Source organism: Ambystoma mexicanum, chromosome 3p, assembly GCF_040938575.1.
Source record: "Ambystoma mexicanum isolate Mex_15411 chromosome 3p, UKY_AmexF1_1, whole genome shotgun sequence".
Lineage (NCBI taxonomy): Eukaryota > Metazoa > Chordata > Amphibia > Caudata > Ambystomatidae > Ambystoma > Ambystoma mexicanum.
Window position 1 is genome coordinate 886,377,255 of NC_090925.1, and position 25,111 is coordinate 886,402,365.

General features: G+C 47.6%; 1 protein-coding gene across 2 annotated transcripts in view; it reads right to left on the minus strand.

Annotated features, from left to right (window-relative positions):
* Positions 1-25,111, minus strand: part of MTCL2 (microtubule crosslinking factor 2) — a 524,903-nt gene that overhangs the window by 136,943 nt on the left and 362,849 nt on the right. The gene's annotated exons all lie outside the window — the stretch shown is intronic.

Here is a 25,111-nt window from a genome sequence, read left to right on the forward strand (position 1 = left end):
AGGGACTGGAACCTAACCCTGTCAAGAGGGGCATGGGGACCAGCATAGGGTGGGAGGCCTACCAGAGTTTTCAGCAGAGGCAAGGTGTGGGAGTTGAGGGGGCCCCAGTCCCTGACTCTTTTTTATTGTTTCTGTTTGCATGAAATGAGTGCCACCTTTCCTTGCCCCATGACAGTATCTTGTCTCTTTCTTGTCCCGTAGGACTTCGACATCCAACATGGCCAGCAGTGTAAGTATGAGTGCGCAACTTGCTTGGGAGAGAGACAGCAGGGAGCTGCCGTGCCTCAGAGCAACCCACACAACAGACCGGCGGATCAAGCATGTAACGCGACAGACCAAAACGATGGATATAACTCTAGAAAGCATTCTGAGCGGTCCACTCAAGGTTCCAACAATCTCTGCGCACAATGCAATAATTACAGAGTCAACTCCCTTACTGTGAAAGGGCACAAAGCGGTTGACCTGGCAAACCAGCATAATCAACACTCTCAAAACCTTAACACGAACTGGGACATTGATTGTGATTGTGGCAGTCCACCATTGCTTAGAGTCAGGGCCCCCATGGTCAGGGCTTAAAGGAGTAGTTCAGTCGAAGATGTATTGGCCCAATTGATCGGGCATAAATTGATCGTTCTAAAAAAACCAATGCAACTTACTCACGTTTTTCTCTCTTTTACACTTGCGTAAACGATGGATCGGGTACTGCCATCTTGTGCTAATGTTATGCGTTGATCCATTGCCCTAAATTCAAGTGACCTTGCTGCACTAATTCAGATCACCAGCCCCTAAAGCTGACATCACTAGACGCTCACGCCCCGTTTCACAACACCAATGCACGTCTCATGTCAATGTCCTCTGTCCGTCTATTGACGTGTCTCCATGGAAATGCCAGGACATCTCGTTCCTTGACACGTGTAAACAAACCATTTCTGATCACACAACGTTGGAGTTTCTTTTTCCTTCATGTCAGTGTATTTCATTTTGAGCTTCCCTGACTTGTTACTGCTCTGTTCAGCTATCTGCCAAGTACGACACCCTAAGAACCGGTACTTATACTGCCTAAAATGAATTGCTTCTCATTGCTTATATCATGGACAAATGTCTTTACCAAACCATATTTAAACATGTGTCCTTGCAACCTTTAAAGTTTGAGCCTATTAATCTTGTCTTTTCACAATGTGTTTTTGAAACATGGCTGTTTTTTCTCTTGTCTTTCTTTACCATTCAATGTTAATGTAAAACCTCTTTTCTTTCATGTATACAAACAAACATGTTTTTATTTACCTCACTGTTGGTTCTGTGCTTCTTCACTGTTCAAGAACTATGGCAACAATTCCGCCCTGGCAATGAGTGTGCCTGCAAGGTGTGTGAGTGGGGCTAATAAAGGCAGAGTAGGGAGTGATTGAGAAGGTGACTGATGGAGTGAAACGAGAGTGAGAGTGGTAGAAAGGTGTGGGTGGGATGCAGTGGAGAAGAGTAGTGGTGTGGGGATGAGGAAAGTAGTAGTATGGAGAAGGGAGTCTAGAGGTTTGGAGAGGGGAGATTAGAATTTTGGAGATGCGAGGGTAGTAGTTATGTCGATAGGGGAGAGTAGTAGTTATGTAAAGCAGAGAGACTAGTAATGGTGTTGATGAGCGAGAATAGTGGTGTGTCGGACATGGAGAGTAGCAGTAGAGAACATCTGAGTCAGAGAGCGGTGGATAGGGAGAGATAAAGGAAAGTGGGAGTAAGAAGGGTAGGAGAGTATACGAAATGGGAAGGCAGAATAGAACATCAAGGTGAGGAGTACAAGGATATGAAAGGGAAGGAAAAAGTGAGACCTAAGTGTACGGAACGCACCTAGCCTTACTTGGCACTGCATTAGGGATCACCTAGATTGTTCCTTGAAGGTGATAGTTAGAAAGGGTATTTGCCCTTAGCCCGTCACCACGGACAGGCAGAATCATGGATAGTAGGGGTTGACGATTTGTGGAGACCAACCTAGGGTTCAGGGAAGACTGGCCCGCACCACGCGAGTAAGTCAGGGCCGCGTCACAATTATTTTATTTAAAACCCTAGAACTGTCTTCAAGAGTTGGCATGTACTTGTGGGCATCTGTGACAAATAGATTCTCTAAATGGGTGTTGAATTTGGCACCCATTAGCACAGTTAGGGGAGATGGTAAACACCACTGCATTTATAACTAAAATACATGAAACATGGCTGAAGACCCAAGGGATCTTCAGTCACTGCAGTTTGGTAGTTAGGTGCAGTGGCTAGGTTTTAACACACATTCCAGCAAATAGCTGCAGTATCAAACAGGGAAATCGTCCCCGGTCACCACCACCAGAAGCCATCCGATAGTTGAATTTTTCCCACCAACATGAGAACTATACTGAAAAGGTCAACACCTACACTACAAGCTAGCAATATTATGGGATTTACATGGAATAATGAAGCAGTCAGATCCAAAGCCATGCACCTTTTGAAAAAGCCGTCATACTGAAGCAGCAGGTATTTTAAAGAGATTTGAGAAGGGATTCCCATATGATTAAACATGCATGTCTGTTGTTCCAGAAAAGTATGCCGGTAAACATTTAGGAGAAAAAAAAGGCAGCAGGCAAAGATGAAGTGTGAATAATATGAAGAATACACACATCCTCTTCAAAGCTATTCACGGAACCGGAGTACATCTCTGAAGGAACTTGTGACATGGTGGGGAGTGCTATGCGACTTGCAATTGAGGGTATTAGAGTCTAAGGAGCCGGTGGCTTTGTGGACCGCCATTATGACTAGGGCAGAGAGAGATACACTACCTCAACCGCCAAGACTGTTAAGAGGCCTGTGCTGCTCTGAACAACCGAACACACAGACCATGTAGTCAGTAGCTCAGCATATGCCTCTGTTACTGAGTCTGACCGGTTGGTCCTGACCTGCACCACCTCCAAGGCTGATACCAACAGGTTAGTGCAGACTTGGACAGCTTTAATACTGCCATAATGCTCCCATGACCCCTGAAGGATCTTTTGTCCCTTGTATTGTGCAGACCTATTCATCTTGGCAAAAGGGTAGGCCTAGGACAGACAAATAGTGCATTTGTAGAAGACATTCGGCAGCAATCTGACCATTACCAACCCTGCGTATGGCTTTTCAGCTCCTCATTCAAAAAGAAGGCAAAAGGTTCCACCAGTCAAAGGGGAAGGTGCTTCATGAGCGAGGCAAGAAGAACAGAGACATGCCTGCTTGCATATTAACACACCCAAGGCCATGCCCCAGCCCACTGTAGTCAAATAGTTCAAAACAGAGCTCAGCATAACTGAGCAGAACCTGGACTGTTCAGCTCCCACATCTGTAGCAAACCTCGGTCTATACATAGGTTTATCAGATTGGAGGAATCTCAAAACACATTTGGCTAGCATAACATCCTCATTCTCATTCTATCGGCGTAGTGCACAGAAGAAAAGTATAAAACACTTTGCCTGGGCCTACAGAAACTTCTCTCATCATCCAAGGGGATGAGGTGGCGGAACCATGCTCCTCCTGTTGAGGGCCACGTCAATCACACCAAACTGGATTGTGCCAGAGGGTGTGAGGTAACACAGGTTCACTTAAAGCTGCTGTAGGCCTCAAGCTTCTTGCGTCTGGTTCTGAGTGAGGGGTTACCAACATCTTCACTGCCCAATTCTTTATGGCCTTTGAAAGTGGAATGATGGACCTACTGCTAAACTGGACAGGGCAAATTCAGAACCACACATCTTTCTTTGTCGCATGACTTTCAACTGGATTTCAGCCCTCTACAATCTAGGATAGTACTTCATCAAAGCTTGAAAATCGTTGGTCCCAGAAAGCTGCATTTAAGCTCGTCTTACTCAAGGTTTGACCGCCTCAGTACTGAGATAACCCACAGGGTTGAACGTGTGGTAAGGGAGGCCAAGGCGGCTACCCATAGAGAAAATGTTGCTTGAGTTGGAGGTTGAGAATGAGAAAGCAGCCCCATAGTAATTGCCTTTGAAGCCATTAAGTTGTTGCAGTTAGTTCACCTCATTCATAGGGGGAAGAGGGTACAATCGGATGACTGGAATGGGAGACCTAGGAGCGACAGGAGGAACAATGTCAGAGTAAAGATTGAAAAGATCAAGGCCGGAAACTTTGTCCATAGTAGCCAGGTGTCTGCTTTCACACCAACTAAAGGGAATGGAATCCCTGTGCTGGAGTAGGAATCATCCCTGGTACTGATGATCCAGTTCAAAAGCAGACCAAAACAGGAGTCACAGGAGGTCTGCAGATGTCACGCTACCATTGCTAGTACAGGAGGCATCCAAGAAGACCCTTGCCTCTGGAGATGAATTGACACATCAACTAGTTGACTTTAAGGTGTCTTATTTCCCACAAAGACATTTATGAGACTCAAGACCACACATATCTGGACGGTGGCAAGCAGGCTAGGCTCTCTTCACTGAAGCATTAGGTGACTAGAAGACATTGGGCCTCATTACGAGTCCGGCGGTAACCTGCCGGTTTTTCCGGCTCGGTTACCGCCGGACTCGTCTTACCATTCCGCCTCTGTGATTCTCGGAATTACCGGGGCATTACGACCCCAGTGTCCCGGGAATTCCGGAGACGGAATTTGGTAAATCCCCATTACCATTGAGTCCCATGGGACTCAATGGGAATGGGGAAGTGGAAACACCGGCACCATCTCGTGATGGTGCTGGTGTTTCCACGTCCGCCTGCAGGTGGGCGATGTTAAACCTGCCAGGTCAGACCTGGCGGGAACACCACCTCCCGCCTGCAGGACTCGAGATCGGGCGGTCCGGAATTAACAGTGGCGGCGGGTTTACCGCCACTGTTATTTCCGGACCGCCCGCCCCGTAATGAGGCCCATTGTCCATAGCCAATATGATGGTAGCAAATCCAGCAGCTGCCAATGGGACAGAAAATTGTAAAAATGCTTTTTTGGCCTTTTTTTGTCTAGGCACCCTAATGGGGGCATGTTGGGAACCAGAAGCATTCTGACTGAAGAGAACTTAGGGAATGTCAGTGGCTACTTCCATTGCTTTCCCAAACTTTGTAGTGATGGTAGCGGTAACTCAACTGGTACACGTGGCTTGCTGGAAGGCTGTTGCCAGTGTTTTGTCTCAAATCTGTTCCTTGGTGGTTTATGCACCTCAGAACCCCATTGACAGCCCACTCTCGGTGTGCCTTGACGTGGGGCCAGGTGTGGTTGCAGGCAAAGGACCACAATGCGCACATTTTTGTAGTGGTGGAAACCCTGATGTTAGGTAACTTGGCTCTGGGAGCATGAGGCCTTGGGAAATACACAGAATCTTTTGAGGTGTTAGGCCAATGCAATACAGCCAAACTCTTGTATCTGGTGACTTCAAGCCTTCAAGCCTGGATGCCACCTGAGCATGATTATAGTAAGTAGTCCTAATCCCGGGTAAAACTCAGGTAAAGATAATCTGCATAGGCACTTCGGGTGAAGATCCTGCATGAAGACCTGTATGAGCAGGGACACCTCAGAATCACAAATGGTAGAGCCATTTGTGCTATTCCCGAGGCATACCCAGCATATTTGTGTCTAATGCAAGACTTTTCCCCTCAGAATACAGCAGCCACATGTCCTTCCCCATATTCCACATGGCAGCTCATGGGAGGTTGTCCTTCTCTGCTGAGAGGCTTCCTTCTCAGAGTAGGCCCCATTTTACCACTGCTGCCTGGGTCACTTGGCAGGCCTGCAACGTGCCATGGCCATTTTCTCACCAGAGGACTACACGTTCCAGCAGCCCTGACAGCCAGGGCAGGAAAACACAGCCAACGTCTCATGAAAATGGCTTTGATAAATCCCAAACTACCTTACGGATTACTTTTTGTTCTTTCTGATTGCTTGCTTCCTTTAGTGCTAGCAATTTGTGGCTGACCATGTCATCTCTTCTGGTCCTTTGCCTCCACTGTTTCTTTGACCTCGGCCTGCTCTCTTTTCTGTTATAGTGTTTGATCTTGAGTGTTTGAATCTATCATGAACTTTCTCGTGGTCCAGTCTTACTTCTGGTTTTGTACTTCTGTTTGTGCCCCCACTTACCTAAAACTCGTCCTATTCTCTCTGCTCTCCTTTTTCCATCAGGGCTTTTCCTCCCTTCTGTTTATGCTCCATCGTTTCAACATCCCAGTGAACTTTGCTACACTTTCTTCATCTGCACTGCATCAGTGTTGCTGTGGACTTCCTGTACTCCCTGGTGGTTGTAGACTTCCTTCATCCCTCAGCTTTTGGGAACTTCCTTCTCCCCTCAGCTAACATGGGCTTTGTTCTGTGCCCTCGAATCGTCAGGATGTTTGGAACCTTCTTTCATGCATCCTAATGCTGCCGAGCAGCGAGCATTGTCTGCAGCTCCTCTGCAGTTGATGGAACCAATCTACCAGAAGTTCCTACAAGTTACATGCCTACCCCCAGTGCATGCCAGCTTGGGGCTTCGGAACTCTGGCGTTCTCCTCCCCATCCTTTCATCCAGTTTTTAAACTCGACCGACAGTCGTGGGTAGACTCGTGGACATTGGGGTTGGTCCTTACAATTACCACCTGGGAATTCATGTTGAGATGAAACAAGTTTCCAGTTTGCAATGCCTACGATAAAATGAGTTACTTACTTTACTTACTACTATGCTTTCTCACAATGAAGTGGCCAAAAATAGAGCAAAGTCCCGCCAACTAAGAAACAGGCTTTTCAAAGCGCACGCTGCAAAAGAACCATAGAAAGCGCATATAGGTATGGCATGCTGAGGGTACAAGCACCACAAGCACTGTCTGTGCTGCTCAGGAAAACTGCTAATTACAAGTGAGCCATTCTGTAAAGTCTGTGATCCGCAGTGCCCAATGAAGTTGGTGGAGCGAGGGGCACCAGGTCACTAAAGAAAAGGCATTAAAACAAAAAAGCAAGTATGATCTACATACTTTGAACTGTGAATTTGGAGAAATATGTCAAACTTCGAATGCATGGAGAGTAGTGATTCAGAGGTTAAGCAGGCAGGCATGCAAGAAATATTGGGCCTACGCACAGGAACAGCCAGGCTTTAAAATGTACCCATTTTTGTTTTTAGCAGAAATATGCTTTCGTCTGGCAAACTGAAAGTTCTGGAGATCCAATGAGCATTGAGGATGTGAGACTATACATGAAAATGTAAGCCATTAGCTTTATTGGGAATGTACTGAGTGGTTGCTGCAGGGCATCATTGCAAGTAGTACATGAGTGGCATCCATGCATCATGGCACACCTGTGTTTCAGTGAAAATGATTTAAATAAAAAAATCAAATACACCCGACCTAAAATGCAGAAGTATCTCTCTAACGGACTGTATATGAGGTAGTGTGTGTAGAGTGAACTCCAGAGTGCATTTCCATAAAGTTAGTGGAAGTGTAATATACCTGGACACATTGCCTTTCCAGCACCTCAGTCTATCTCTACCAACTGCAGCTGTAATTCCCTAGTCTTGGCATGCTCCAGTAGAATTTCCTATTTGATGAGGGACCACAGTTTACAGTGACTAAGGCTCTGGCTAACCACTGTGTGCCAATGTGTAACTGTTGCAAGCGAATAGGACAGCTATTATTCTTTCCAGAAACCTTGATCTGATCCTAGAACCTCAACAGGGGTAGAGACTTCATATCCTACTCCTGGGGAGGAGCGGAAGAGTATGAGCAAGCACAACTTCTCTTCCAATACTAGCAGCAGAAGCCCAAATGCCTGGAGCCGTCAGATCAGATTTCTCAATATGGAAGACTCTGTGGAACAAGAAAGCCATTGCCTGTGCTGGTCGACCATCATTATCTGCCCCAGCACTCCCGAATAATTGCACGCTGGCATCTTGATTAGTGGCCCGCAGCGGATAAGAAGATAGTGCCAACAAGGTTTTCCTGGCTTTTCCTACCATCCAGACTGTGACTTGGAGCAGAAGCAGCAGCAGTACAGGCATTGTAAGAGATCACAGACCAAGTGTGAACGCATGGACAAACACCACATTCTGCTGCACAAAGTATTCCTCTCCCTTAGGGGACGATTTTCAGTCCCTTGGAGGCAGCTAAAAGGATGGAGAACATTCAGTGGCAGTAGTGAGTATCAGAGGCCATCCTGAGGGCATCCTCAGCAGCCCCAGCCAAGGAGGAGAAGCCACATGCGTACTACTGTAGCATTGGCTCATGCCTTGTAGCAGCAACTAATTCACATTGTGAGATATGAGTGAATTGCCATTGTTTTCTACAAACTCTCAACGTCAACTAGGAGGCCTCAAAATGGACTTAGGGAAATTCCACCGGAACAGCAAATACATTTAATAAAAGTTATTGACAGCATTGCTTGAGTTTTCTGTTTTCTTCCTACTTTCTCTCCTATTTACCCTCATCTTAACCCAAAATATATTTCATTGTAGCATTTAAATAAATCAGTGTTTATATTTGAAATTCTGTAACTTTAATTGTCCCATATGTATCTTTTGAACTTTCAAACTAAGTCTTGCTCTCAGTAAAGGTTTCTAAAGAAGGCACATTATCTGGTGACTTGAAGCATGGTCACCAATCAGAGTCAACCCCTACCTCTTTTCTTTGGATACCGCCCCTGATAACAAAGTTAATATCATGATTCTTCAACCAATTACAACTACAGCAGTTATTCAAGTTTGAAAGAAAATCTCTTGGTAGCAAGGAAACCCAGGAGCTGAACCACAAAGGCCACAGCTCTAGTGCCTAGCTGCCATGGTTCTTATGCACTGCAGTGCCCCAAGAGTCGTCATTCCTTTCTGTTGTAAGAAAGAAGGAGGGGTTTCAGTTTGTGTGATATGTTAAGAGTGTGCTGCCTGAGGCTTGAACAATAATGACTGTGTTTCCATGTTATTAAAAGGTTTGCATCGGACTGGATAGTTGGTTGAATTTGTTTTGGGAGTTGTGAGGAACCTGAGGGTGTCCGCAATTCTTTTCCCCTTGGATTCTCCTCTCATGTGGCCAGGAAAAGGCCATTGCTTTTGCATTGCGGTCCTGGGGGCCGATATGCAAGAGAGTATCACCTGGGTGCAGGGAGCTTGGGGAGTGGGGAAAGGACGTCTTTAGGTGAGACATGATATCCCCCTTTTATCTTATTAAAGTGAACCCTCTATTCCCCAAGCCTTTGTAGGCTTTCTTACGCCCAGACTGTCCCACAGACATATCACCTTAATACTGGGGCGAGGAGGAAACAACAAGATGTTATGCACATTTCCATTCATTCAAACATCCCCAAACAACACTTTGATACTGAGATGAGGAAGAGGGCATTGGAGGATTTCAGTTGGAATAGCCAGGCATGTCCAGCTAATAGGTTTCACCATCGTCAGGCAAATAAAGTCAATGACTCGCACCTGCAGTCATTTATCAAGTTGCATGTGTATAAAAATGGTGTCCTCACAGCAGAGAGAGACGGTCTGGGGAGAAGGAAGCAGTCTGGATAATAGCAGGCTGGAGAGGAACAGGTTTGGGATAAAGTGGGCTGAGCAGTAGTGAGAGAGAGACGCCGGGGCCAAGGCTGGCTGTGAGAGGGTCTAGGATTCCACTGTCCGCCCTGTCTGGTGCCCAGAGCATGAGCCATGGGGGGCCAAAACGTTCCGATTGACACAGGTCTCAGAGAGAGCGAGTGGTGCTCTCAGTAGCTGTCACTTCGGAAGAGCAGAGCAACGTGCTGTAGGATTCCCGCAAAAGAAAGACGGAGCAAATAGAAGAAGGAAAGCAGAGCGGAGAAACCCAAAGGAGCTGCTGTACACCGCCGGCGAGCGAAAAGCAGGGAACACTCGTACCAGGGAGCTCAGGGGAATGGAAATAAGCACGTATGAATGCAGACCAAACTGAAAACTGTTGTAAGTACTAGGGAAGGACAAAACAAGTGTATTTGAATACCGACCAAGCTGCAACCTACTTTTGAAAGTTGAAACAAGTAATATTGAATACCGAATTGACTGAAAGACATTGTGAGCACATTTGAAAACCATACAGAACAAAAGCAAGTGATGAGCAAGTGGTGCTAATGGTAAACACCACGAAATGAACTGTATGGGCCACAACTGGGGGCAAAGCCAAAAGATTACCAAGAAGGATATGAATTGAGAAACTAAGTATTGGCTGAAGATACAGGAGCCCAAGGAACTACAGGTTAAGAGAAAACCTGTGTTGGCAAAAGACAGAAGAACAGTCAATAAAGTGGGGATGCCTGATTCTGACAACTGGTACTTCAGGCTGGAATTAGAGAAACAATATGCAATGGACCAGCGGAAGAGAGGGGTGATCTCTATTTGTTCTGTGTGGTTTTTTATAAATATCAACCCACACTTTGTGTCATTTGTTCAATTAATTAAATTTAATCATATCAAACACATTTTAAAATACATCAAAAATAAATTTTTACATTAATTACCAATATCCTGTATTGATTCCAGGGTTGGTTATAAGACACCAAAGGTCACTGTTCCAATCTACTACCATTCATTCACTTTCCTTCTCCATTACATTCATACTCTCTATCTCATCTCTCTCTAACCCTTTTTGGTTAGATACCGCTATTTCGCTATGATAGTTCCTTAGTGGGTTTGGATCTATTGCTCAGTCACCCCGTCTGTGCGGATTTTGATCCCACAGAGTCTAAACGTCTACACGTGTTTTGGTTGTCTCTTGACCTCTATTCTGGTCACTTCATGCAGCAACCTTCTTCAGGACAAAAAGAATAGCAACCCATCTATGTCCAGTCTCTTTTGGTAAAGTGAGCCATGGTCCCTCCACTTTTTATTTGGCGGAGGTGGTTCAGATGTAAGGATTAATCCACATTTCTACATAAGTCCTCAATGCCCCAAAATGGCCCGACATCAATATCTACGATAATTCATGCTTGATTTGCAGCAGCTGTTATTTTCATTAAGTAAAACTCCCATTGGAAGTTCACTTTTATCCTCACGGGTAAGCGTATCTTTACAATCATAGCCGGATTGCATCCGAAGCCCTTTAGACGCTGTGTCTCTGTTGTCAATGTTCATTTCATGTTCCGGAATGGAAGGATTCAAATGGGAATTTGGGGATGGGATGGGGGACAATGGAAACACCGGATCTGTCTATGACGCAGCCGGTGTTGCCATTTCCGCCTGCAGGTGGGTGGTGTTAAACCTGCCAGGTCAGACCTGGCGGGAGTGACACCTACCGCCTGCAGGACTCTTAATCAGCCGGTCCGGAAAGGACGGTGGGGCGGTTTTACCACCACCGTTCTTTCCGGACCGACAGGGTCGTACAGAGGCCCAATAGCTCACCAGATTTGGAGATGCATTTCCAATATAAAAAACATTCAGTATGCAGTGCTCATCCATTTCCATCACGGCACACGCGCATATTCTGGTCTAATGTGTCTTGTTGAGCCGTGTTAAAAGAAATGCACCCAGTGTAGCAAAGCTGAGCATTGTAGACTTAGCACTCAATGGCCAGTTTTCAGTGATGGAGCCAAAAGGAGCCATTACCCACTCTTCAGCCAAACTCAATCGTGAAATGTGACACTCTGCTGCTTAAAGGGATCCTTGCCAGTTTTACTTTATTTACTAAATGAATTCCTTGAACCACTTACTCTGAACCCAAAATGATTTCTCAAACAACCTCCTTGCCACTCAATATGGATCTCACACTGCATCACACTGGGTCGTCATTGTACAATATATTGAAATTCCAAGCTGTAGTACAATCAATCCATTTATTTATGTGCAACAATGCGGCACATCTCACAACATGCGTGTTAAATGAAAGCTCAGGACTTGAAAGATGTCCTGTTGACATGGGAGCCCAAACTCTGGAGCAAAAGGATACAGAAAGGGCAATTTTAGCACTGAAGGAATCCCTTAGGACACTCAAGAAAAAAAATGATTCAATAGGCCTTCTCTTGCTGAGCCCTAGCATAGCACAATTTAACATTTTTTACTCAAAAACAAATACCGAAATGAAAAAACACAATGGCCAATGTGATATGATGAATATTTAAGGGGATCCTAAATATAATGTCATAGGAGTATTTGTATGGCAGCAGTTTTCATGGGAGTCCAAAATAGTTCTAGTTAGCAAGTCATTAAGCTTGCAAGCCATGTCCAAGCGACATGCAGGCGCCAAATAGTTCCAACTTATTTCAATCCCTTCCAAATTAATTTTCAAACACCCTACTAGGGAGACAAGAAAATCCTCATATGACCCTGTAAAGGAATCCAAAAAAGAATCTTCAAAATTCTCACTCTTTTGCTAAAAGGAATTCCGTCTGAAAATGAACCTTCAAATGGTAAAATGTTCAAACAAAAGCTATTCTCAAATGACCAACTGTTGAGCCAAAAGAAATCCACAAGACCTGCTCTCTAGTCAAGTGAATGTTCAAATTCAATTCAAAACGGGATTTTCAAAAAAGCTCAGTATTCACCCAAACATTTAGTTGTATATGTATTAGCATTCTCAATATCTTTGCCTCTCTTGCAGCAGCAAAATAAGTACATTTACAAATAAAAGGTCCCCAGCCCAAAGAAATAATTAAAATGCCTACTCATAACCCCAAAGGAATAATCAAACAACCAACTCTCAACCAATAGGAATACTTATGCAGCTCACCTATCTACGGACGACAATCGTCAAATACACTACAGAAAATATAATCATGAAATGTCTCACTCCAGAGATAAGAGAAATCTTAAAGTGCTCCCACTCAACTGGAATCATCAAACATTCCACTACTAAAATGGAGGAAAGCCACAACGTTAATGTCCAGCCAAAAGAAAATCTAAATTTCAAATCAAAAGTAATCTAAGCTAAGGAGAACCCTTAAATGAACCAAGCCCCAACCTACACCATCTTTAAGTGACCCGCTTCAAAGGAAATGAGCATTGGCTAATCTCTCACTCCTGCCAGCCAAAATGAATGCTAAATGTTCCACATGTAATGCATAAGAATCTTCAAACTACGCACTATGGAGCAAACTTTCATTTTTTACCCAAAAAGGGCAATATTTTGAACCGAGAAGAATCTTTGAAAGTCCCACTAGCCTCCCAATGAAATCCTTAGGCTGGCCACTCTTGCACTAAGAAAAGGATTCTTCAAAATGCCTTCTCTTGAGTCAAAAGAAAATCTCGAACTGCCCACACAAATGACAAAAGAATTCTCAAACCAACCACTCCTGGACCCCAAGGGTATCTGCAAAACTGACACCGGTAACACCAAAGGGATCTCTTTTGGTATCATTGTTTTAATAAACATTTAGCCATTTATTGTTAAATAAAAACAGAAAAAACACAAAAAGAAAAAGACAGCCATACAAACAGACACAATTCAAAACAGTAATTGTTCCTAAATGAATTCTTGACATGTTGTACCAATAACATATATAAAAACAAAAAGACAATTATCTGAAAAATGTCCCAAAAACGATGTTAAATCTTATTATAAAACTCCAGATGTGTGATTCTCCTTTAGCAACAGTTGTTAAATTTCAATTCACATTTTACAAAGACATAAGTTCAAAGATTGTTGGCGAGTTGTTAAGAGTATGTTCCAAAATAACTCTCTTGAAAGCAGGGTTTCCCAGACCATAATTTTCTTTAAATAATTATCTTGTAACTATCTTGTACTCCATCATTCAATTAGTAAATGTTTAATAGTTTGGTAATGTTTCTTTTTTACATCAACATATCCTGCTTTCTTGATGAAAGCCCGCTCTTGGGCCCACCACTGCTAGTGCTAGGATCAAGTTAAGGTGGAAACAAAGAAGAATCATATGTCGCTTGCTTGATGGAATTTATTTTAATATACACTGTGACTGACTCTCTTATGATGAACTAATACAAAATCTTTGCAAGAGGTATATGACTCAACTAAACTTGTATTCTATTCCCAATCATGCTTGAACACTTTTCTTTTTGGTTTTATTAGGGTAATGTGATAAATCATTTATATTTGACCCAATTGCATTTTAAAAAAGAGACGCCCAGTTATAAACTGCTTCACTTCCATTACTGAGTGGTTTGTATACACTTCTTTTATAACTTCAAACACAGAGTTATCTGTAGGTATCACGCTCTCATTTATTAAGTGGAGCCAAGCCCAGTTTGACTCAAGAAATGATATTGGTAACGAATTGGGTAAACCCAACACTAGTTTCCAAAATAAGCCCCTCTATTGTAGAGAGACCTTTCCAAAGAGTATGATGGCTCAGTTCTAAACCATACGTCATAGTGGGGGACCACTTTCATTTTGCAACTATTGATCAATGGAATATACGAAAATGTACAGAATTTCATGTTAATGATCATCATCTAGGCCCTCAGAGGTTTAATTCCAGTTTGTAAGGTAAATTTCTGCCATTAGACATATCCCTTAGGCCAAACACCAGATAAAAAACAGAGCATACATAGTCCATATGTACACCTCTAATGACCATGATATTCTGGTTGGCCTCCTTTTAGTAGAGAAAATTAAGGTTTTTGATTTTACCACGTTCATTTTCCTATTATTCTTAGTTACGTATTTTTTAAAGATATTTTATTTGTGCTGGAGGTCGACTGGGGTGACATTGAAGATGATAACATGTTATGTTATTTGGCATTTATATAGCACTTTATATATCATTGGTATGACCTCAAAGCGCTTGTGGGTTCAACGTCCCCGGGGACCGAAGTCCAGGTCAGTTGAGAGAGTGGGGTATCGTAGGGTGCTTGGGTGAACTCATTATGTGCGCAGCTGATGTGATTGCCTGATGGTAGCTGCATCCTAGCATTAGGTGTGGTGGTATTGAGATCAGTTGAATGTGTGCAGTCTGGAGGTTGGCCTCCAAGACTGGATTCTGGCTGCATTAGGCATTAGGACGCTTATGTGTGCCGCTAGGCCGATTTTTGGTGGGGTATAGCTGCGTTCTAGCGGGGTGTTGAGGGGATCATGGAGTAATGTTCGTATGTAAGCAGCTAGGTCGAAATTGATCGAGGGATGTAGCTGCGCCCTGTTGTGTGTTGGTGTAGAGTAGAGAATGAGCATAGTGATATGAGAGGTGAGTGTCTGGAGTGGAGGTTTTATTCTTACAAGCCCACTGTTCCGGATTTCATTTGCACATTTTGCGGATGCAGCGTTCAGAGGGACCTTTTTAGTGACTTAATAGTCGCTTTCAGTGGCGTCATTGTTCGGTATCTCTTTGAACATTTGTCTGTAGGTTGCAAGGACTCAGAGCCCTTACATGGACTTAATCGGCATTATGGAAAGAGCCAGGTTTTTAGAGCTTTGCGGAAGGCCATGCAGTCATGGGTGTGTCGAATGTGTGGGGGAAGTGAGTTCCAATGAGTTGGGGCCAAGGTTGAGAAGGCGGCTACTCCAATCCTGGCAGAATTGGAGGTTGGGATCACTAGTAGGAGGGCAGTGCTTGATCTTAGGGTGCGTGATGGGAGGTAGAGTTGTATCTTCTCATGTAGGTACATTGTTCCGTTCTTGTGCACTGCTCGGTGGGTGATGCATACGGTTTCATCAGCATATGTGAACCAAGCATCTTTAGCTCCCTTTGCATGAACGTTTCCAGCAAGCCTACCCTAGATACCAAAATAAATCATCATTTAGCCAACTTTAAGGTAAAAAGAAATCCTAAAATGTTCCATCAGACCACCAGACTGGCTTCAGAGCTGCCAGAAGCATGGACACTGCTCTCCTGAACATCCGTGAAGACCTGCTCTCCAACCTTGACTCTAACACTCCTTGCGTCCTCATCTTGCTTGATCTCTCTTCTGCCTTTGACACTGTCCACCATGCCATCCTGCTCAACTGTCTCCATGATAACCTGGGTATCACTGGTCAGGCTCGGGCATGGCTGACCTCCTTCCTCTCCGACAGACCCTACCAGGTCCAACTTGGGTCCTTCCTATCCGCTATCATTTTCTCTACCTGTGGTGTCCCCCAGGGGTCTAACCTCTCTCCCTGGTTGTTCAACCAATACCTTGCACTTCTTGCACACTGCATCGCCGCTCTCTGCCCCAACTTCAGTGCTATACGGATGACAGCCAGTTCATTTTCAGGCTACCCCCTGCCTCCTCCTCTCCTTTCCTCATCTCCAACTGTCTGTCTGCTATCCAGGACTGGTGTGCCGCCAACGACCTATGCCTTAATGCCAGTAAGACTGAGATTCTCCTCATAGGCACACCTGCTCCCTCCTTTCCTGTAACTCTCTGGCCAGCCTCTCTTGGCCCTCCTCCGGCTCCCACCTGCAAGGCTAAAAACCTTGGGGGTCATCTTCGACTCCACACTCTCCTTCTCTCCTCACATATCAGATGTCTCCAAGAACTCACACTACCAGCTGCACCTCCTCAGAGGTATTCTTCGATTGCTCACCTTCCCCCAGAAGCTCACCGTCTCCAGACCTCTGGTCCTCTCTAGGTTGGACTATTGTAACAGCCTCTTTCTAAATCTGGCTGCTTCTACTCTACACCCTCGGCAACCTATCCAGAACAGGACTGCAAGACTTGTCCTTGGCCTCAAGCCAAGGGATCGTATCTCTCCAGGACTTGAATCTCTGCACTGGCTCCCAGTGGCTGAGAGGATTACGTTCAAAACTCTCTGCATCATTCACAAGGCCTTCTGGAGCCTGGGACCTCAATACCTTCAACTCTCTCTTCCTAAATATCTTCCCTCTCAAGCTCTTCACTCATCCGCCTCCAACTTCCTCAGGGTCAGTCACTTCTCTAAGGAACGAGTTGGTGGTAGATCTCTTTCTACAGTCCCCCTACCAACCCTTGACACCTGATGTCCGCACTTACCCTGCACTTGCCACTTGCTGGCCGTTACTTATTGTTATCTTCCCATGTACAGCACTGTCCCTGCCCCCCTCCCACGCACTTGCGTGATCTGAACGACACATGGCCTAGTAGGATTGTTGTCCGTCCTCCCTCTGTTCCCCTCCCTTGCCTCGTCTCGCCTCGAAACAATTGTGTATAGGCGTGTTATAAATGCATATCATATCATAGCATAATCCTCTGATGATCCACAGTGTGAATACTTATCTGTCTGTGCTAATGCACTTTTCGAGCTCCTTGCATGTGTTCTCATTTAGTATCACCAACATTGTTCACCAGATGTCTCCTCCTTTAACAGAATAAACCCCATGGACCTGAATCATACAGGATAGGGATAATCTCTGATACTTTCTTGAGCATAATTCAGTAAAGTATACAATTTCTAGAAAATAGTAATGTCTCTTGGCAGAACTCACTGTTGTATAAAGGAACATGTTCAACATCTTTTCTGGGAGTTTAACCATTGAACAAATGGCAAATGAGGTCTCCGTATACCTGTGATGGCCAAGCAAAGTGTTGGTAACCATTGAGACAGTGGTTCTCCCATCACTTTGTCCCCATGCTTCATTCACTATCACTACAGAACCCAATAGAATTCCTCCTAATAGCTTAGGGACTCAAAGATTGGTGATTTCATATAGTTTGTGAAAAACGTATTTGCAATATTGTTCATACTTTGGGCAGGATCAACATGCATTCAACAATCATTGACAAAGCCTACATTTAATGCTACATCCTGCCTCAGCTACAGTAATCATATACATGCCCAGGGACAGTCTTCCATGCACAGGTTATGTAATGTTATGTTAGTGGGATATATACTGCACACGGCTGCCATTTGCATGGACCCCAGGCTGCAACCCATCTGGGTTTTAGCTTAACAGGAACACCAATGCTAGTCTTGGAGGTACAAATGATCGCCAAGATTGGAAAACTAAGGCTGGCATCACACAGTCAGATTAGTGGAATCTGTTTTGTCACACACACAAATACCTTGGATGTTCATGCCTTAGACACATAGCCCATACATCGTCAAGATGTGGGGCCTCATTACGACCCAGGCGGTAACTTACCGCCTGGGCCGTGACTTTACCACCATGGCGTAAACTACGTTTACGCCATGGTGGTTGGCGGACTTACCGCCCCATTCCGACCTTGGCGGGGCGGTAAGTCCCCAATCCCCATTTACCCTTCCCCATTCCCATTTTTGCCCCATAGGGCATAATGGGAGTGGGGAAGGCGTTAATTACGCCACCGTAAATTACGGTGGCGTAATTAACTCCATGGTCCCTTAGCGCCATGGATTTTAACACCTGCTAAAAGCAGGTGTTAAGTCCGCCATGGCGCTAAGGGACCTCGTACTCAGGCGGTAAGGGTCGGCGCTGTTAACGCCGCCGTAAAACCCTTACCGCCTGAGTCGTAATGAGGCCCGTGGTCTTTATTTGAATCTTGGTCTCGAACTTTAATGACTCACCAGAGGTGGCTGTTTTAAGTGGTGTGCTTGTTAAATAATCCTGAGAACTATGCCCTCTGATGCCCGATGGACATGTACATTTACAATGTTGAGGGGTAAAGGGAGCATGACAAATACATGTAATTGATTTTGTAAGTATTTCTTTAGGCCTCCCGCTGTTGTGCAGAATTATGATGACCCAGTTTGCTTGTTAACACTGATTCTCTGTTGATTTGTTTTATACTGTTCTCTGATGGCTAACTTCAACTGACGCTTTTCCCTTCACACCACAGGCCATGCGCCAATGCTCACCATAACATCTGAGGTATGGCTTGTATCCCCCTCGACCCGTCCTTTCTTTCCTCTGCAATTTAGGTAATATTGTCCCCAAGCAGAGGTTTTATGTTGCAACAGGCAGTTTTATCTTTAAGTTTATTGGTGACATGATTTTTAGAGATGCAATCTTTCTCCAATTATCTGTTTACGAACATCTAGTACGATTCATGTTCCCGTTAATGTCACAGCTATGCTTTTCCCAACATTTGCATATAACTGTTTAACTAAATAAAGTGTAAATGCAGAAATATAAAATATCTCCAAAAATGTATATTGAAAAAGTAAGAAGTGATACATACTCAATAGTCAAGCACAGCCTCAATTGGCCAGGTGTGCTCATCTGGGTCAAATCTATGCTCATGTCCAGAATCGTGTGTCTCCCGTTACAATCATCACATGGCTGATAAATGCCTTGTTTGTTTTGTACCAAACACTTCAAATGACATGCTGAGATGTGCCTTCATTTGGCCAGGTTCCAAATGCAAAACCTATGTTTTCACTATGTTGAAACTCTCAGGGTGTTCTAAAATACACTCTGCCTCAATCAGAAGACATGCCCTAAAGGAATACATGCTCCAAAGTGAATTCTGCATGTAAATGAATGCCATCTTTAAGGGAGGAATAGCCTGAGTTTTTTTTTTCACTTTTACTAATAAAATGATGCAGGTCATTCTGTTTCTGAAAGGGGGATCTGCTAATCGGATTTCAGTTTCATAATGCTCAATGCCAAGGAACAAGTTACTTACCTGTAACTGTTGTTCTCCAGCATGGGTCTGGCATGGATTCACATGCTCATGAATATTCCCCGTCGTCAGGCTGGGAATCCTCGGTAAAGAAAAAACCAGTATCAGTTTCGTTTCTGATCTGTCTTTCTTAGTAGTAACCAATCACTGGTCTCTGGGTCATACTGCCCCCAGCCAATGACTGCCCTCTCCCTAAGCCCCTCCCCTGGCAGCCCTCCTCAGATTTGGTAGCACGTAAAGTGGCAGTATGACCAAGTGAAGAGCCGCAGAGGGGTAGGAGGGAGGGTTCGCATGTGAATCCATGCCAGACCCATGCTGGAGAACAACAGTTCCAGGTAAGTAACTTGTCCATTCTCCAGCATGGGGTCTGGCATGGATTCACATGCTCATGAATATAAGAATGCATAGCAGTACACACATGCACAACCACGGGAGGTGGCAAGGCTCAACATTAAGCATTACATAAACTCAACATTAAGCAACTCTTACTTCCTCACCAGGCCCACCTTCAGGCGAACAGGTTGTGCAGCACTGCTTGGCCAACCCTGGACTCCTCCCTGGAATCCCGGTCGACGCAGTAGAATCTTGTGAAGGTGTGCGTCTACCTCAACGTAGCAGCCCTGCAGATTTCCAGCAGGGGCGCACCAGACAAGAACGCCGTGGTAGCAGCGATCGCTCTGGTTGAATGGGCTCTCGGACAGCCGTGCAACGGTCGGTTTGCCAACCGGTGACAGCCGGATGATGCAGCCAGAGACCCATCTGGAAATGGAAGCCTTCGAGAGGGCCTTCCCTTAGTTCACAGTCCCAGAGTTCACAAACAGCTGTGATGTCATCCGAAAACTCTTTGTGCGGTCCACGTAGAACTTCAGCTCTCTAGCTACATCCAGCGAGTGCAAAGTCCTCTCAGCCGGCGTCGAAGGTGACGGGAAGAAAACATGTAACACCAAGGGCTCGTGCAGATGGAAGTCCGACGGCACCTTGGGCATGAAGAAGGGGTGCGTCCTCAGCACCACCCTCGTGTCATGAAAAGTCAAGTATGGAGGCTTGCAAGATAGGGCCTGGATCTCTCCCACTCGTCGTGCGGAGGTGATGGCCACGAGGAAAGCTGTCTTCCATGACAGGAACTTCAGAGGTGCCGAATGCATAGGCTTGAATGGGGCCCCCATGAGCCTGGTCAGCACCACATTAAGCTCCCACGCCGGGGCAGGAGCCTTCATCGGTGGGAATGATCGGAATAGTCCCTTCATGAATTCTTTCACCAGGCGATGAGACCACAAGGACGCCCGTCCCGTAGTCCTGGTATATCGGGAGATTGCAGCCAGATGTATTTTGATGGAGGCCTGAGCCAGTCCAGCTTTGGCCAGCGACAGTAGGTACGGCAGTACCTGAGGGGCCGTAATCCGCAGAGGGTTAATCTTCTGTGCACGGCACCAGACAGAGAACCTCTTCCATTTATGTACGTAGCACTTGAGAGTTGAGGATGCCCTGGCCTTTGCAAGAACCTCTCTGCAGTCGAAACTCTAGTGCTGCAGGAGCCAGGCCTGCAAGTTCAGCGACTCCGGGCTGTGGTGAAGAATGGCGCCCCCTTCTCTGGAGAGGAGGTCTGCGTCTGTCGGCAGCTTGACTGGTGTGGACGTTGACAAGTCCAGAAGGTCCGGGAACCAGATCCGTCTCGGCCACGCCGGTGCGACGAGGATCATCTTACACCGGGACCTCTTCAGCTGGTTGATGAGCCGGAGAAGCAACGGCAGAGGAGGGAATGCATAAAGAAATAGGCCGTCCCAGGGGAACGAGAAAGCATTGCCCATGCTCCTCGGCTGGGGGAACCTGCTGGCGAACCTCTGGCACTTGGAATTCGTCGCCGTCGCGAAGAGATCGATTTGGGGTTCGCCCCATCGTCGGAAGAGTCGATCCACTTGATCCTGGCGTAGCTCCCACTCGCGGCACGAGCGCAGCTCCCTGCTGAGTGAGTCAGCGATCGTGTTTTTTATTCCTGCCAGATGGAGAGGCACCAGAAACATCCGTTGGGTGACGGCCCGATGCCACAGATCCTGGGCTTCCTTGGATAGGGCCGGGGACCTGGTTCCGCCCTGCTTCCGGATGTAGAACATCGTGGTGGTGTTGTCGGTGAAGATCCTCACCACCTTGCCCTTGAGGGACGGAAGAAAGGACTGAGGGCCCAGAACACTGCGCGGAGCTCCAAAATGTTGATGTGGAGTGACTTCTCCTCTAGGAGCCAAAGGCCTCTTGCGTGAAGATCTCCGGAGTGCACTCCCCAACCTTCCAGGGAGGCGTCCGTCGTCACCGTCACCTGCTGAGCTGGGATCTGAAAGTCCGTGCCCGCTGCCAGATGGGAGCAGGTACCCCACCACCGGATCGCCTGACGGAACATCTCGTTGAGAGGGATCCTGTCCTCGAAGCTGCCCATCGACTGGACCCAGCGGGCGTCGAGGAACTCTTGTAAGGGGCGCATCCGAAGCCTGCAAAGGCGCACCAGATAAATGCAGGAGGACATCATCCCAAGGAGGGACTTGATAGATCTTACCCTGGCCATGTCCGTGGCCAGCAGACGCTGCACCTTGCCCAGAATGGTCCTGGTCCTTTCCTCCGACGGCGAGGCCAGCCGCGCCACTGTGCCGAGCTTGGCTCCCAGAAACAGGGCGACTTGTGACGGAACCAGGTGGGATTTTGGAAAGTTGATGGAGAATCCCAGGTCCGTGAGCAGCTGGACGGTCTTCGCAGTGTGCTCCACGGCGAGTTCCCTCGTCTTTGCCCGGATGAGCCAGTCGTCCAGGTAGGGGTAGACGTGGATCCCCTGTAGGCGCAGCCGCGCCGCCACCGGTGTGAGGCACTTGGTGAACACCCTGGGTGCCGACTTCAATCCGAACGGGAGGGCCTTGAACTGGTAGTGCCGCCCTTGGACCACGAACCTTTCGGTGTCTTTTTAGAATGGGGATGTGGAAGTACGCATCCTCCAAGTCCAACGACGACAGGAAATCGCCCTCCTCCAGCTGTCCCAGCACGTGCTGGAGGGTGACCATACGGAACTTCTGCGCCTTGATGTACTTGTTCAGTCGTCGTAGGTCCAGGATGGGGCGCCATCCTCCTGTCTTCTTTTTTACGAGGAAGTACCTTGAGTAAACTCCGGAGCCTCGAAGCATCTTTGGGACGAGCTCGATGGCACCCTTCTTGAGCATCGCCCTTACTTCCAACAGTAGTTGAGGGACGTGATTTTCCTTCCTGGCCACGGGTGGAACGCGAGGGCACTTCTTCTGAAACTCGAGGGCGTGCCCTTGGGCCAGGGCGTCCAGCACTGAGCGGTCGGTGGAGATGGACTCCCACACGCTGACGAACCTCGCCAGCCGGCCTCCCACCGAGGTGCTTCGGCGTGGGCCCGACCCCACGGTCGGTTCAATCTTGTTTGGAGGCCGCCTTGCTTCCTTGACCTCCCTGTCGACGACGACGGGCACCACCTGACTTGCCGCGCCCCCTGTAGGCTTTCTGGGATGAAGATCTTGCCGCTTGGCGGTACGTAGAGGAGCTACTGCCGGATCCCTTGGAGGCACCTTGTCTCCCTCCAGAGCTCCGAAAGGACGGCCGTCGTTGTTGGAGCACTCCCAGTGCCCGGGCAGTCTCTGTGTCTGTCTTGATGGCCTGAAGGGACTCATCAACCGCCTTCCCAAACAGGTTGTTCCCGTCGAAGGGCATGTCCAAAACCTTGGTTTGTATGTCCTGCGGGAATCCGTGGCCTTGAGCCATCCTCGTCGTCTCACGCAAACGCCGTTGCCCAACTGACGGAAACCGGTGTCGGTGATGTCTGTTGCCACCGTGATGGCGTGGTCCGAAGCAATCTCCCCCTCCTGTAGGATTTCAAGGGCCTCAGCCCTTTTGGCGTCCTGAAGGAAGTCTAACAGAGGGGCGATTTTGAACCACAACTCCCTGTCGTAGCGGGCTACGATAGCCAGGGCGTTGGCCGCCTTGATAGTAGTCGCTGCGGATTAAATGATCCGTCGTCCCATCGTGTCCAACTTCCTGCCCTCGCCGTCCGGCGGGGAAGTTGATGTCGAGGCCGATGCCCCCCCAACTTTCTTCTTTGCCGCCGCCGAGACGACCGAATCCGGGGTAGGTTGTGCCCGAAGGCACAAGGGGGCAGCGTCGGGGACCCGGTACTTCTTCTCGTACCGGTCCCTCTTTGCCGGCGCCGTGGCAGGGTTCTTGAGGAGGGCGAGCCCCTCATCCCAGATGTCATCAAGAAGCGGTACGGCGAGGTAAAGGAACCCTTCTTTCTTCTTTTCTTCTGGGCAGAGCTGGAAAAGCACGGATGCCCTGGAAATCATGGCATGAAAGGATCCAATTTCGTCGGGCGGGGACGCCCGAGCAGGGGGCGATGGGGGACACGTCCCGTCGTCGCCTCCGTCGTCATCTGTACCTGTCGTAGCCGTGTTCGTGCCTGTATCATCCCCGTGGGTAGTAGACAGAGGGGAAGGCAGAGCAGGCCGCAGAGGTGGGAGAGGTGGCGTAGGATGCGTCCTCCTCCTCTTATGCGGTGGACTCTCCGAAGGTCCTGGCTCCGGTTCCCCCGTTGGGTCTGGCTCAGGTACCTCCGTCGGGGGAAGGGGCAACCTTGTCCTTATCTCCGAGCATAAGGACTGAATCGCTGACAAAATGGCCGCCGAAATGTCCTGCGGCACCGGAAACGACAGACGTTAGGGCTCTTGAGGAGCCTTGTCGGCGACACCGTCGCCCTCGTCGGGATCCCTCCCGATGGGCTGGGCCTCTTCCACGACTTCGATGAGCTCTTCTTCAGAGGTCGGGTCCGTATCCACGATGGCCACCAGCCCCTCCCCCACCTTTTCCAACGAGGACTTCGTGGGGGCCTTCTCAATGGGTTTGAAAGACGACTCCCTCCGCGGTGGCAGGGAGACTCTGGGTCCTGAGGGCGCCTCCACTGGTGTAGCCTCCACAGGCTGAGCCAGAGCCACGGCGACATCCTCAATCGAGGTCTTAGCAGGGTAAATTAAGGCCATCGCCACCGTCTGGACGCCTGGGGCCTTCACCTTGGGGGGAGGGTCCGAGCCTCGTTCCCCCTCTGCCGGAATCTTCGAGATCGACCGGGGCCTCTCCAGAAGCTTCGCCGGGTTCTCGGACTTCCTCTTACCCGAGCCAGAGCGTTGGCTCGTGGTTGATGGCGCCGGGAGGTTGTGCCCTGCTTGGCAGCCAAGGAGCCCGAACGTTCGGCGCTCCCGGTGCCCGTGGACTCGCGGTGCTTAGCCTTTTGTTGGGCCCCCGTCGCTGGGGCGCCCTCACAGGACTTAGAAGACCGCTCGGACTTCTTTTTCTTCTTCTCGCCTGACGGGCTCTTCCCTTCCAGCCAGTTGGCAAGACGGAGGTGGCGATCCTTCATGGTCCGCTCCGACATGTTCCCACAAAACGCACAGTCCTTCTCCGTGTGCGTCTTGTCCTCATGGAGACAGTAGAGGCATAACGAATGCTCGTCCTCCTTGAAAACATTCTGAAGCTGGCATCCAGGGCAGGTCCTGAACAGCTTCCCGGGCGTCGAGCTTCCTTTCTCCTGGGCCATGTCCGGGGTAACTCGACGAAAACTTCACCCTTGAGGGGCGTAGAAAACTCTGAAACGGATCCCGTTGATCGGATGTAGAAACCGTGGAGCTTGAGGCTCTATTTAACCGAAAAATGAGAAAAATCTCCTGAAAAAGCGCGAAAACGCAGCAAAAGCTCGAGAGCTACAGCACGAGGACTCC